The sequence below is a fragment of the Mobula hypostoma genome, chromosome 2 (genome assembly GCF_963921235.1).
Source record: "Mobula hypostoma chromosome 2, sMobHyp1.1, whole genome shotgun sequence".
Classification (NCBI taxonomy): domain Eukaryota; kingdom Metazoa; phylum Chordata; class Chondrichthyes; order Myliobatiformes; family Myliobatidae; genus Mobula; species Mobula hypostoma.
The window spans coordinates 14,700,876-14,717,215 of NC_086098.1; the positions used below are offsets into that span (position 1 = coordinate 14,700,876).

At 40.6% G+C, this 16,340-nt stretch overlaps 1 protein-coding gene across 2 annotated transcripts in view; it reads left to right on the forward strand.

Moving 5' to 3' along the window:
* The window catches only part of LOC134338109 (histone deacetylase 2-like), a 68,664-nt gene that overhangs the window by 10,583 nt on the left and 41,741 nt on the right, over positions 1–16,340 (forward strand). The window contains exon 2 of one of the 2 annotated variants that reach the window (XM_063033665.1): positions 12,838–12,917. The exons of the other annotated variant lie outside the window; for it this stretch is intronic. The gene's annotated coding sequence lies outside the window, so the exon portion shown is untranslated. The remainder of the gene's footprint in view (positions 1–12,837; positions 12,918–16,340) is intronic. 2 annotated transcript variants of the gene reach the window in all.

Consider the following 16,340-nt stretch of genomic DNA (forward strand, 5'->3'; position numbering starts at 1 on the left):
TATCTTCTTGCTGACAGTCAACACTGGCGCACCTCAAGGATGTGAGGTTAGCCCACTGCTTTACGCAGAGAGTGGTGAGTGCATGGAATGGGTTGCTGGCGACGGTGGTGGAGGCGGTTACAATAGGGTCTTTTAAGAGACTCCTGGATTGGTACATGGAGCTTAGAAAAAATGGAGGGCTATGGGTAACCCTAGGTAATTTCTAAGGCAAGGACATGTTTGGCACAGCTTTGTGCTGTAGGTTTTTTACATTTCTATGTTTACACCCATGATTGTGTAGCTAGGCACAGCTCAAAAATGATCTATAAATTTGCTAATAACTCAACTATTGTTGGTAGAGTATCAGGTGGTGATGATGAGGCATATAGAGTGAGATGGATCAGCTGATTTAGTGGTGTCACAGCAACAACCCTGAACTGAATGTCGCTTAGACCAAGGAATTGATTGTAGACCAGGAAGGAGAAGTTGAAGGAACACCCTCCAGTCCTCAGTGAGGGATCAGCAGTGGAAAGGGTGAGCTGTGTCAAATTCCTGGGTGTCAGCATCTCTGTGGATCTATCCCTGGCCCCAACATATTGATCCAATTACAAAGAGGGCTCGATTGTGGCTATATTTCATTAGGAGTTTGAGGAGATTTGATATGTCACCAAAAACACTTGCAAATTTCTTCAGGTGTATTAATGGATTTCATCGTCATCTGATTTGGAGGGGCCACTGCACGGGGTCGAAAGTTGCAGACTGAGCCGGCTCCATTATGGGCACCAGCTTCACAGCATTGACGACAGCTTCAAAAGGTGACGCCCTGAGAAGTCGGTATCTGTTATTAAGGACCCCCATTGTCCGGAACATGCCCCCTTTTCATTGCTGTCATCAAAAAGGTGGTACAGGAGCCTGAAGACACACACTCAAAAGTTTCAGCTTCTTTCCCACTGCCAGGAGATTTCTGAATGGACAGTGAACCCACAAACACTACCTCTCAATTTATTTTGCTCTCTTTTTGCACTATTTTATTTTTAATATAGTGTTCTTATTGTAATTTATAGTTTTTTTTAAATGTACTGCTACCACAAAACAACAAATGTCATGACATTCCAGTGATATTAAACCTGATTCTGATCTATTAAAATTGCAGAATGGTTTAGTACAGAATGCAGTCATTGTGAGATTCTAACAGCTCAGCTAATCTCACTCCAGTGCAATAAACAAAACACTGGAGGAACCAAGCTGGTCGTGCAGCATCTGTGGAGGAAACTAGACAGTCAAGACCCTTCATCAGTCCATTTCTTTGCTAAATTCTTTTCTCAAGTATGGCATCCAGGACTAGACATTGTACTCCAGTGTTTTTAAAAAAAGGTTATGTTGTAAATTCCTTAAAACTTTTTCTGTATTTCTGAATTTAGAAAGCTCAGGATTCCAGATGCTTTCTCCACATCTTGCTATTTCAGTGAATGATACTCCAGTAGTCCAATTTCTTTATCATACCATTTTAGAACACAGTCCTCCCTCTGATTTTGTAGCCTCTTGTTCTTCCTAATAAGAAGAACTTCACATTGCCTAGCATTAAGGTTCACCTCCCATCTACTATCCGTCAATTTCTCTCCAAAACTTACTGCACCTCAGTCCTGATGAAGGGCCTTGGCCTGAAACGTCAACTATTTAGTTATGGAAATGAATGTTGCCTGACCTGCTGAGCTCCTCCAGCATTTTGTGTGTTTTACTTGCCATTATTAAGTGAATTTTCTTTTTTTGCTCCATGGTGCAAGATTAATGGTAAATCCATTATATTTTATCAAAAATCTTTTGGAACTTCATATAGAAACATAGAAAATAGGTGCAGGAGTAGGCCATTCGGCCCTTCGAGCCTGCACCGCCATTTATTATGATCATGGCTGATCATCCAACTCAGAACCCCGCTCCAGCCTTCCCTCCATACCCCCTGACCCCTGTAGCCACAAGGGCCATATCTAACTCCCTCTTAAACATAGCCAATGAACTGGCCTCAACAGTTTCCTGTGGCAGAGAATTCCACAGATTCACCACTCTCTGTGTGAAGAAGTTTTTCCTAATCTCGGTCCTAAAAGGCTTCCCCTCTATCCTCAAACTGTGACCCCTCGTTCTGGACTTCCCCAACATCGGGAACAATCTTCCTGCATCTAGCCTGTCCAATCCCTTTAGGATCTTATATGTTTCAATCAGATCCCCCCTCAATCTTCTAAATTCCAACGAGTACAAGCCCAGTTCATCCAGTCTTTCTTCATATGAAAGTCCTGCCATCCCAGGAATCAATCTGGTGAACCTTCTTTGTACTCCCTCTATGGCAAAGATGTCTTTCCTCAGATTAGGGGACCAAAACTGCACACAATACTCCAGGTGTGGTCTCACCAAGGCCTTGTACAACTGCAGTAGTACCTCCCTGCTCCTGTACTCGAATCCTCTCGCTATAAATGCCTGCATACCATTCGCCTTTTTCACCGCCTGCTGTACCTGCATGCCCACTTTCAATGACTGGTGTATAATGACACCCAGGTCTCGTTGCACCTCCCCTTTTCCTAATCGGCCACCATTCAGATAATAATCTGTTTTCCTATTTTTGCCACCAAAGTGGATAACTTCACATTTATCCACATTAAATTGCATCTGCCATGAATTTGCCCACTCACCCAACCTATCCAAGTCACCCTGCATCCTCTTAGCATCCTCCTCACAGCTAACACTGCCACCCAGCTTCGTGTCATCCGCAAACTTGGAGATGCTGCATTTAATTCCCTCATCCAAGTCATTAATATATATTGTAAACAATTAATATATATTGTAAACATATTGCCTCACATCAATCACATTTCCATTATTGATCTTCTCAATTACTTAATCAACAAAAAACTCTTTAGTTGTGCAAGGCTTGCCTTTTAGCAAATCAATTCACACCAGTCCAAGTTACTGCTAATTCTGTCCCTTATTGTTTTTAGAATTTCCTCAATACCAAGATTAATCTGACTTGTCTATCTGAAATCTCCATTGGTCAGGGTCAACCAAGGCTGTTGCATCCTATCTGTCTACATATGCAAGCCAGGGCAGTACAAAATGCAGAGCAAGCTGTTGTCCGTGTAGTGAGCTTCCCTTCTCCATGTATCTGATGAACACGAACAGCAGAGACCAATACAGTTTGGCACCAGCAGTGTCAGCATTGAACTCGATGTAGGACTGTCTCAGAGACTCCAGCTCTCGATTTTTCTCTCAGGGTTTACTCATGGAGCCTTCCCCATAACTGGGTACAGCCACAAGGCAGCAGAGATCTGAGATCAGTGTTTTCCTTCTAATAGGTGAGCTGCCAACCACGGCTGACAAGCCCCATCTACCCGAAGCAACTGGCATTAAGGCACTAGTAACTCAAATTTGCCCCTTCTCCTGTCAGTAGAAATGGTTCTGCTGGACTTAGTAGCTAAACCACACACGAAGGCTGGAAGCTGGACTTGGTTGTCGGGCTATTTGAGACGCACACAATTGGGAACATTTAATAGGTCATGAAAGCTTATCCCCACTACCACCCCTGGCCGTGACAACCTTAAGGAATCAACTTGTCTGTATTTACTGAGATTATACAATCATTCTTTTTTGTACAAGGATGTGAAATTGGCAATTCTATTCTCAAAAGGTAGAAGATTATGACCAGGAACTCTGTAATTTCCTCCCCTATTTCCCTCAGCCACCTCATCTGAGCCAAACATATCAATTTGTAGCCCATCCGTAATCTTAACTACTTGCTTTGTTGAGTCTGTAGCAGTGTCATCTTCTTAAGTGAAAACTGATTTAAAATTGCCTTTTCTTACCTCATAACGTGGAACTTGGAGCACTGCATAAAGAAGTTGTGAGCTAAAGAGATTGAAAAAAGATTGAGCTATTATGGATAATGGAAACTTAATATCTCCTGAAGTGGTTTGATAATATCAATAAAGAATGGAGCATCCATTATATAAAAGAAATATTAAGAAGTTTCATTGAAAGATAGGGAATTATTATGGTCTTCATCTGGGCATTTGTCTGCTAGGTTTGAACGCATTTCTTCCAGATGTTGGTCAAGAGTTTCTACTTCAGGTGCAATTAGTAATCTGGCTGAAAACTAGAACATCAGTTAACTTTTTAAGTTTGTGATTTAAGGAAATTAATATCTATAATATCATACAAATAACATGGAATATTCCAATGTAAAATTATACAAGCACGTAAAATTGAGTTTGTCAGAAAGTCGATGTTTATCTAACCCACCACCTGTGAGTAATCTAATTTTAGATAATTGAAAATTTAAATAATGGAAGATTAGTTCACAAATCTATGCGAGTACATCATCTCTTAAAACTAGCTAATTAGCTCCTTTACACAAAGTTTGCTGAATTAAAAAAAAAACTTTTTGGAAGGTTTTTTCCAAATAAGTACAATTACTGGAATCTTTCAATGGTGGTTAAGTCAATTAAGTTCTGGTCAGTTTTGTGGATTGCATCTGCTTCTGGTGCAATAGTTTGTTAAACTAAAGAAAAGGTTATAGAAACGTGGAAATGCGGTGCAGTTGAAATGTTTAATTTTTGTTTCAGCTTAGTTAACGGAAAATTCTAGTCTGACTCTGTGCTTGTGTATCTAATCTAAGCCGTAATTGGCTTAAGCCCATTTACTTCATGACACGAGGGAAATTTTTCTCTTCCTCCAAGAATAATGATCAAAACTGCACCACCTTTTTGGATTTCCACTTTAAATTCAAATTGACTTCATTACCAAAGTTGGTTATTTCCATAGAGCATGGATTCCTGATTGTTATTTACTGTATTGCCATCCCACATCTTAAATGCTTGTGTCTACCTTTTTCAGAACTTTGTTTTCTTCAATGAAGTCCACTCTGATGTGACTCAGTACATTTAATTAGAAGTCACTGCATAAAATTGTTGAAGTTCTGCAACAATTTTCAAGATGTGCAGTTTTGAAGCCAGGATTTCTCTCTATACCAGGGGTTCCCAACCTTTTTTATGCCATGGGCTACTACCATTAAGCAAGGGTTCTGTGGACCCCAGATTGGGAACCCCTGGTCTATACCATTTGAACTGCACCATCAGTAACAGTCTTTTGTCATTATCATTTCAATTCTACACCCTGGATTTTCTCATGAGCTCGCTAGTATTGTTATTTCTTCCGAACTTCAAAAAATTCTTTTAAATTTTTGTCTGTGTCGTTGCCTCATCTTCCACATTCTAGATCCATTGTCCATTCCCCTTTTTCTAACAGCCCCTCACACCATTTTCATTGAGGAGCTATGAAAGTTTAAGATATTCCTTCTGCTTATGCTTGATTCATTTTTCTCAATCATCTTTTGTTCTTTATATCTTCAGACTTCAATTTTGTCATGTTTTATTTAATTTTATGATATTTTATTGTTATATTTCAAATTATACTTTCTTACAACATAAGAGGAGGCCCATTGTGTCAACACTGATTCTCAGTGTAGTCCTCTCAGCTCCATTCCCTCACTTGCCATAAGACCAAAAGATATAGGAACAGAATAGACAATAGACAATAGGTGCAGGAGTAGGCCATTCGGCCCTTCGAGCCAGCACCGCCATTCACTGTGATCATGGCTGATCATCCACAATCAATATCCAGTTCCTGCCTTAGCCCCATAACCTTTGATTCTGCTATCTTTAAGAGCTCTATCCATCTCTTTCTTGAAAGCATCCAGAGACTTGGCCTCCACAGCCTTCTGGGGCAGAGCGTTCCATATATCCACCACTGTCTAGGTGAAGAAGTTTTTCCTCAACTCCGTTCTAAATGGCCTACCCCTTATTCTTAAACTGTGGTCTCTGGTTCTAGACTCACCCATCAGCGGGAACATGCTTCCTGCCTCCAGCGTGTCCAATCCCTTAATAATCTTATATGAATTTGATCCATTTGACCCATCAAGTCTGCTCCGGCATTTCATCATGGCTGATCCAATTTTCCTCTCAACCCCAAATCTCCTGCCTTCACCACATATCCCTTCATGTCCTGACCAATCTATCAATCTCTGCCTTAAATATACATAGCAGACTTGGCATCTACAGCTGCTTGTGGCTAAAGAAATTCCTCTTCACTTCCATTCTAAAAGGACATCCCTGTACTTTGAGGTTGTGCCCTCTGGTCTTAAGACTCTCCACCATAGGCAACATCGGTTTCAATTAGGTCGCCCTTCATTCTTCTAAATTCCAGTGAATACAAACCTAGAGCCATCAATGCTCTTCCTATACAAGCCTTTTAATCCTGGAATCATTTTCATGAGCCTCTTTTGAACCATCTTCAGTTTCAGGACATTCCTTCTAAGATAAGGGGCACAAGACTCCTCACAAATGAGGTTTAACTAGTGCTTTATAAAGTCTCAACGTTATATCCTTGTTTATATATTCTCGTCCTCTTAAAATGAATGCAGTGATTGCATTTGCCTTTCTCACCATAGACTCAACCTGCAAGTTAATTTTCAGGGAATCCTGCACAAGGTCTCCCAAGTCCCTTTGCACCTCAGTTTTTTTGTATTTTCTTTCCATTTAGAAAATATCAACCCTTTCATTTATTCTGTCAAAGTACATGACCATATATTTGCTGACATCGTTTTCTATCTGCTATTTTTTTGCCCATTCTCCTAAACTTCTGCCTGTCTACTTCCTCAAAACTACCTGCCCCTCCACCTGTCTTCATATTGTCTGCAAACTTTGCAACAAAGCCATCAATACTATCATCCAAGTCATTGACGTATAATGTAAAAAGAATCAGTCCCAACACAGACCACTGTGGAACACTACTAGTCACTGGCAGCTAACCAGAAAAGGATCCCTTTATTCCCACACTTTGCCTCCTGCCAATCAGCCACTACTTTATCCATGCTGGAACCTTTCGTATAAGACCATGGGCTTGTAGCTTGTTAAGCAGCCTCGTGTGGCACCTTGGGAATAAAAGGATCCTTTTCTGGTTGTCTGCCAGTGACTACTGGTGGACCGCATGGGTCGGTGTTGGGAACACTTCTTTTTATGCTGTATAGAAATGATTAAGATGATTGAGTAGATGGCTTTGATACAAAGATTGGTGGAGGGGCAGGTAGTGTTGAGGAAACAGGTAGGAAGCATGAGGATTAAGACAGATTAGAAGTATGGGCAAGAAAGTGTCAAATGCAATACAATGTTGGAAAGTGCATTGTCGTGCACTTTGGTAGCAGAAGTAAATGTGTGGACTATTCTCTAACTGGGGAGAAAATCCAGGAATAGGAGATGCAGAGGGACTTGGGAGTCCTTGTGCAGAACACCCAAGAACTGGGTCTATGGTTAGGAAGAGAAATGCCATGTTAGTGTTCGTTTAAAGAGATCTAGAATACAAGAGCAAGAGGTTTTATGAGGCACTGGTAAGGCCTCACCTTGAGTATTTGGGCCTCTCATGTTAGAAAAGATGTGCTGGCATTGGAAAGGGTCCAGAGGAGGTTAACAAGGATGATTCCAGGAATGAAAGGGTTACCATACAAGGAAAGTTTGATGTCTCTGGGTCTGTACTTGCTGGAATTCAGAAGGATGAGGGGGGGATCTCATTGAAACCTTTCAAACATTGAGAGACCTAGAGAGGGTATATGTGGAAAAGATGTTTCCCATGGTGGGAGAGTCTAGGACAAGAGGGCAGAGCCTCAAAACAGAGATGTGGAGAAATATCTTTAGCGAGAGGGTGGTGAATTTGTGGAGTTTGTTGCCGCATGCAGCTGTGTGAGGCAACGATTGGATATGATTGTGTAGTCAGGTGCTTGATTGGATATGGCATCAAAAGTTACAGGGAGAAGGCCGGGAACTGGGTTTGAGAAGGAGGGGAAAAAAAGGATCAGCCATGACTGAATGGTGGAGCAGACTTGATGTGCCACATGGCCTAATTCTGCTCCTATGTCTTATGGTCTTATGGACATCCCTGCCAGTGTTCTTTTCCAATTAATTCTGGCCAACTCCTTGCTCATGCTCCTGTAATTCTGAAACATCTGACTTTAGCTTCTCCTTCTCGAATTTCAAGGTAAATTTGATCATATTATGATCACTTTCCCCTAAGGGTTCCTTTACCCTGAACTCTCGAATCAGTTCTGGCCCATTGCATAACACACAATCCAGAATAGCTGATCTCCGAGTGGGCTCAACCATGAGCTGCTCTAAAAATCAATCTCATAGGCCAACTTGGAATCTAGCACCAACCTGATTTTCCCAGTCTACCTGCATATTGAAATCCCCCATGACTATTGTAACATTGCCCTTTTGGCATGCGTTTTCTGTGTCCTGTTATAGTTTGTAGACCACATCCTTATTGCTGTTTGGGGGTTTGTGTGCAACTCCCATTAGGATCTTCTTACCCTTGCAGATTCTTAGCTCTATCCATGATCCACAATGATTCAACATCTTCTGATCCTATGCTACTTCTTTCTAATTATTTTATTTTTTTTCCAGCAGAGCAATGCCGCCCCCTCTTCCTTCTATCTGTCCTTTCAGTAAAATGTATATCCTTGGATATTAAGCTCCAAGCTATAATCTTCTTTTAGCCATGATTCAGTGATACCCACAACATCATACTTGCCATTTTGCAACTGTACTGCTCGTTCATCCTACTTATTAACCAAAAATACTTGTGCTGTGCAACCTGTTCCTCTCAAGTTCCCATCAGCTCCCCACTGCCCAAACTGGAACAATTTACATTAATCATTTTACCGCCCAGCATTTATTTTGAGACGCAAACAACAGGAATTCTGCAGATGCTGGAAATTCAAGCAACACACATCAAAGTTGCTGGTGAACGCAACAGGCCAGGCAGCATCTCTAGGAAGAGGTACAGTCGACGTTTCAGGCCGAGACCCTTCCTTCAGTTAGTCCTGACGAAGGGTCTCGGCCTGAAACGTCGACTGTACCTCTTCCTAGAGATGCTGCCTGGCCTGCTGCGTTCACCAGCAACTTTGATGTGTGTTGCATTTATTTTGAGATATGGGTGAAAACAGGGAAGAAACCCTGACAGTCACAGGGAATTATATATACAAGTATTTTTGATCAATCCTAGCTGGAGGTTGAGAAGCTAGATTTGTTTAGAATTTACTCATAATCTATAATAGGATTTTTTGTATTTTTCTCCTGGGAGACCAGCGGGATAATTCACGCACTCGCAACAGCATGGCTAAAACACGTTAGCATGTAGTTGATCAAAATAGTTCTATTATTTCTTTGGTTTAAAATACATAGATTCTATTACTGTATGTTACACAGCACTTTTAGTTCATTATGAATGGATGGCATAGAATTGAAAAATGTGTAATGCTTGGTGTTTTAGCTTGAAGATTCATGTTATCCTCATCAAGCTGATCCAGTAAGATTTGTTTGAAGTATCCTATCCATTTCATACCTATAATTGTTCAAGCCTCTTTGTCAGCTTTGTATTTTTTTTCCCGTTTTGCCTTGATTACAATTCTTTCTCTAGACGTTATTGCTTAAGTACCATCAATGCTTTTGATAGAGTAGGGGTTCCCAACCTGGAATCCACGGACGCCTCGGTTAGTAGTAGGGGTCCATGGCATAAAAAAAAAGTTGTGAACCCCTGTGAGGGAGGAAGAATGTTTTCAATGTAAACTTCCGATAGAAATGAGAAGGTGGAAAGAAGGATATTTCATCTCTGAACATTGAAGGGTCAGTAAAGTTTGCAAGGAATAGTAAAATACATAGTGCAAAGTTCTATCTCCTTTGTGTGTTCCAGAAAGCACTATTTTTGTTAGATCTCATTAAGTGTTAATTGAAAAGTTGCACTTGACTACACACTGGCCTTAGAAATAATTGTTCTTTTAATGTCTATGTGGGACAATCTATTTGCTGGCTGTCAGTGATTGTTGGTCCTTTTACTCCAAGCTAGGCGAAATAAAGCCTTGCATTAAATACAGTTTTGGTATACTCAGTTAATCTAGAATAATATGCAATAAGAATTTTATGAAAAGGCACCATCCATCATTAAGGACTCCCATCTCCCAGGACATATCCTCTTCACATTACTGCCATCAGGAAGGAGGTACAGGAATCTGAAAGCACTCACTCAATGATTCAGGAATAGCTTCTTCCCCTCTGCCATCAGAGTTCTGAATTGACATTGAATCCATGAATACAGCCTGACTACTTATTTTTGTACTGACTTATTCAATTTAACTTTCATAAATTTATTGTAATTCAGATTTTATTATTATATATTGCAGTGTACTGCTGCCACATTACAACACATTTTACGACATATGCCTGTGATATTAAACCTGATTCTGATTCTGATCCTGATCATCTGAAGGTAGAGGTAAAGTGTAGTTCAGTGGTGGTTTTACCTGTCACTGTCCACTTCCAGACTTTGAGTCTGATATGTAGTGATACAATATTGTTGTTCCTCTCCACACCTTGTGGTGCATCAGGTGGCAACCTTGCAGTTTCTTTAGCATTTGTCTGTTTTTTACGAGGCCGAGTTGCTAGCTTGATGCTCGACCCAGCATGGATGGAAAATGTACAAGGACCCAGGACCACTGGATTCGAAGTCTGGTGCTGATGCTACTATGCACTGGCTGGTCAAGTTATACAATATGCATACATTATATTTCATGCTGATGATTTCATTGAAAGTACAAGCAGTGGTTTTGTTTTATTAAACCAAGATAATTCTGGATAAATAAAAAAACATTTCCATACTGCTGGACGTTCCTTACACTCTACTGAATAAGCAGCAGAGGACCCTTTCGAACAAAATCATTCAGTCCCACTGTCACATGGATCTTACAGAAAATCTCTTCTACCAAATGCAGTAAGGATATACAACAGTTCATCTCTGTGTGACAGGAGAACACACATCATAGTACAATAGTCTCTGTTTTATTATTTTGTACATTATTATTGCGTATTGGTAAATTATTGCATATATTCTGTACTTATATTAGTTACGTCTGCTCACTGCTAAGTGTGTTTATAGATGTTGCTGCTGTAACGAAAGAACTTCCCACTTGAGATTAATAAAGTACTTATTTCTATTATTATTTGCATTGTAGTTATTTTCCCATTCTGAGCTTACAAGGTATAACCTTTGGAATTTAAAATTTTTGAGTTCAATGTTAGTGGTTTTTTATTCTTCCAAACGAAGTTTGTTAAGGACCCAAAACCTCTTACAGTTCTTTAAGTGAGGCCTCACCAGTGCTTTATAAAGTCTCAAATTACATCCCTGCTTTTATATTCTAGTCCCCTTGAAGTGAATGCTAACGTTACATTTGCCTTCCTCACCAAAGACTCAACCTGCAAATTAACATTTAAGGAATGCTGCATAGACTCCCGAGTCCCTTTCCGTGCCAGTTTTTTTGTATTTTCTCTCCTTTTAGAAAATAACCTTTCATTTCTTCTACTTAAATGTATGTCCATACACTTCCTGACACTGTATTCCGTCTGCCATTTCTTTGCCCATTCTCCTAATCTGTCAAAGCCCTTCTGTAGCCTCTCTACTTACTCAAAACTACCTGCCCCTTCACCCATCTGCAATTCATCTGCAAACTTTGCAACAAAGCCATCAATTCCACCATCCAAATCATTGACATACAATGCAAAAAGAATCCATCCTAACACAGACCCATATGGAACACCACTAGTCAGCAGCAGCCAACCAGAAAAGGCTCCCTTTATTCTCTCTTTTAGCTCCTGCCAATCAGCCACTGATTTATCCTTGCTAGAATCTTTCCTGTAATACCATCCGCTCATAGCTTGTTAAGCAGCCTCATGTGTGGCATCTTGTCATAGGGTTGTAAGTCCAAGAACACAACACTAACCGATTCTCGTTTTTCTATCCTGCTTGTTATTTCTTCAAAGAATTCCAACAGATTTGTCAGGCAAGATTTTCCCTTGAGGAAATCATGTTGACTGCAGCCTGTTTTATCATCTGCTTTGAAGTACCCTGAGACCTCATCCTTATAATTGACTCCAGCATCTGGAGGTCTGACTAACTGGCCTATGGTTCCCTTTCTTGTTCCTTTCTCCTTTCTTTAAGAGTGAAGTGACATTTGCAATTTTCCAGTCTTCCAGAACCTTTCCAGAATCTAGTGATTCTTGAAAGATCCTTACTGATGCCTCCATGCTCTCTTCAGCCACCTCTTTCAGTCACCTCTGGTCCATGTAACTTATCTACCTTCAGACCTTTTGGTTTTCCCAATAACCTCCTCTCTAGTCATGGTAATATATGGGAAGAAAATGCTGTACAATAAAGTGTATATATGTCAGTGCTTTATCTGTGAAGCCTTGGAAGGGAATTTGAAGGGGTAGGTGTGTAACCACTGAAGGATATCTTGGGAATAGGGCTACTTATTGATGGATGTGGAAGATTGAACTACACCACCCTGAAAGGAAGGATAAGAGAAGGTATGTTTAGTTGTGACATGGCTTTGGAGGTGTTGGAAATTGTTTGGGATGAACCATTGAATATGAAGGCCAGTGGAATGGAAAGTGAGCATGCGTTTTCCTATCCTGGTACTTGTAGGTAGGTGGGAAGTGGAACGCAAAAGGTCAAAGGCCTTCTATGGAAACCAGTATCAGTGAGACAAGTCTGCAGAAGAAACTGGTAAAATGTTGTGAGCGCGTAGTGACTTCTGGACATTAACCTATCCTCTAATATACAGGCTGAGATGTTGACAAATGGAAGAGTTGGGTGACTATGTGGAAGTGGGGGGAGTTTGGAAATTGGAATTGAAAGGGTTCGCAGGTCCAATTTAATGTCAAACAAATGTATATAATATACATCCTGAAATGTTTTTTCTTCGCATACATTCAGGAAAACAGTGGAGTGCCCCAAAGAATGAACGACAGACGTAAGAACCCCAAAGTTCCCCCCAGCTCCCCTCCCTCCCGCGGGTAAGTGGTAGCAAGCTGCGATCTTCCCTTCCCCATTGGCAAAAAAAAAGCATAGGCACCGCCACCAAGCACTTAAGCGTGAGCAAAGCAATAGCAAAGACGCAGACTTGCAGTTACCCCAAAGATGTTTCACCCGGCATTCAACATACCACAGGCTCTCTTCTCTTCCTAATAAGGGAGAAGGAGGTGTCTCCGTTTTTTTCCCAGTGAGCGAAGAGGCGTATCAAACAACTTGCTAGTTTACAATGTTAAAAGTCCGTTTTGTCGCTTTTTCTGAGCTCTGTTCCCAAAGATCTCAAAGATGCTGGGTCTTTGGGCACACAGCAGTAGATTTTCCGACTCCCCGGACAACACACAGGTGTCCTGCTGTGACACCGACTCTCGATCTGCCCATCTCCAGAGCCCCGAGATCTTAGGCTTACACATCTGAGCTGGACTCTCAGGCCAAACCCTTGGCATGCTGAACAACAGCCAGTCCTGAAACCCCGAGAACGGGTCCCATTCCCGCAAAGAACCAAAGTCAGCGTGTAACTCCAGGTCAGGGTCTTCAGAAGAACCCTGAAAGGGGAAAATAAAGATATTAAAGATGGAAATAGAGCTGTTTCCGAAGATGCAAGCAAAGGAGGTGCCATTTAGCGCCATCTTAACTTTGCTCCACAAAGAGTTAAATCCTTTTGTTCAGAGAGGGGAAGAAGTGGCACCAAAACAGTTAATATACCAAAATAAAAGATGAGGACGGATATGTGAGTTGGACTCACAAGAACAAATTCGTGCTTGTTTGTTTCAAATTATGGGAGGGGTGGGGTCACCATTTTTATGCAATAAATATGCCTCAGAAGAAGCAGGAATTAAATCCTGATTTTTTTTTATTTCTTGAAGACATTAATTTTAGAGAAACAATGTATAATCTCTCAGTTATCTGGTGTTCTTGGGAAATGGAGATCACTGCTTGCATGAGAAGTGCTAACAAATAACTACATCACACGCATTATTGCAAGCATGTCTTTAAATAATTTGCGGAAATACGTCATCTCCCTGTCTTCTTAAATAACGATCTTTAAGACTAACCTGTATTCATTTAAAATCTAGCACATGTCCTTTTTGCTGATTGCATAATAATTAAATTTAGATTCTGGATAAGCAAGAGTTTACTGTAGAACAATTGTTGAATATTATAAGTACATTAAAGTACTCCTCTTTTCCAATTCCAAAATGTGATGATTTAAGAAATTGAGATTTCCTGGATATTATTCAGTACATTTTAAAGTGGAATTCAGTTATAAGTAATAAGCTGTTAGTTCTGCTGGTTGTTAATCCTTTTGTTCTCCAAACATCCACAGAGTTCATAGAGTTTTTTATCCTGAATTTACCATGGGAGAGGGAAGAGTAAATATGCAGCACATGTCGAGATTACTCTTTCTGTGTTTCATAAATATACAGGTCGACCTTCACTAATCCAACTACCTGTAATCCGGTTCCTTCGATAATCCGGCACTGATTATGCTTAATATGGTCCTTCTGTAATTCGGCATTTTCACTAATCCGGCACTCCTCAGGTCCCAGTGGTGCCGGATTAGTGAAGGTCGACTGTATATATTACATGCATATTTATAATCCTTGCACAATTAATCACAACTGGTTTAATTATAATACCATATTTTTAAATATACAGTCGGCCCTCCTTATCCACGAGGGACTGGTTCCGAGACCCCCCTGCGGATACTAAAAAACGCGGATGCTCACGTCCCTTATTTAACCTGTCTCAGTGCAGGTGGACTTTCGGACCCAGGGCAGCACAGGACCTGCCACCCTCAGTGTTTCTGTTCTGCTGACATAATACCTAATACAATGTAAATGCTATGTAAATAGTTGTTATACTGTAATGTTTAGGGAATAATGACAAGAAAACAAGTCTGTACATGTTCAGTACAGACGCAACCATCGTAGCTCTTCTGGGAACGCTGGTGCCGATTCTCCCGTGATCTTTAAGTTCTTGAGGCAGTAGCACTTTACATAGCCAGCCAGCCATCCCTAGCACTAACACTTACACGAATTTCAGCTTCTTTCTGCTTTATTGTACGAATACTTGATTCATTCTTACCGACCTTACGGCTCACTTCTAATGCAACATGCCACTTTTCAAAAGATCGAATATTTCTAATTTCTTGGCGAGAGATAGCACTTTATGCTCCCTCTTAGCCTTTGAGGAATTGCTTTGACCACGTAATTGCTCTTTAGGAGCCATTTTTTCACAGAAACAAAGTCGCGAACGAACGAGACACGAGGCGAACAATGCTCGAACGAGTGCTGGAGAGAGAACTTCCAGGTTTTCCCGATTCACAGTTGGTTGAACTTGCGCATGTGGAACTCGCGGATAAGGAGGGCCGACCGTAAATCATTAATTACTGACATTGCCAATCTAAGAAGTACTAGTTGTAGTAACTTACTTACTTATTGCCTGTTATACCGCTGGCATTTAGGGCAGCAGTGAAGGTCCTCCATCTCTGAGGTGTTCAGGGTTTCCCTCAGTTTTCACTATAGTCAGTTATGAACATCCCGGATGGAGACACAGAAATACTGTCTGTTAGCCCTGAGCTGAACCCCCAAACCTGGAGGATCAGTGGACCACTTAGTCTGACCTCTGTCCTTTGACCTGCTTGGCATGAGTGACCCTACCTAGAGCCAAAGCATAAAGCCCTGACTCCAGCCAACATAGCTCTCTGAAGTCGTTGAGGCATGTAAGTCTCCAGACCCAACAACAAGACTGTGGTCCTCTTGGAGGATTTGTAGTAATTTGTATCGTACAAATTGTAATAAAATTTTATGACATAGTATATTTAAATGGAAATTGTTTTAAACTATTTGATAAAATATTAATGGAAATGTTTATAGTAATGTCAGTATGTTTCAGCTTTTGACAAAATGCCTGAGGAAGCATTGAAATTTCTATGTGATCTGTGATTTGAAGCAATATCTCTGAATTTGTTAAGTAAACATTAAAATAACATTAATTTTTCTGAGATTTTACATTGATACTCATCAATACGAGTGTTTAGAAACAGCGGGAGACAATTCTTTTGGTACAGGGCACTTTCCAATGCGGCCTTGCTATAGGAAAGAAGAAAACTCACTCTTACCTTTTTGTATCCCTTTAGGCCAAGCAACTGTTCCAGTGTAAATTAACTCCCTATTAAAAAAAAATTCGACATTGTTTGCCAAAATTTATTTAGATTGGATGCAGTGCATCATGGAGAGCCATTCTTTTGTATTTGAGATACAGCAGCAAGTAAATCAATGTAATTAGATGTGTGTAGTACATCAATATTATGTATTGTGCATGCTTCTTGGATTTATTATGCACATATACTAACTGAATGGAATTGTGTGAACATACATGTTTTAAAAAGGGCTACATCTCAATGT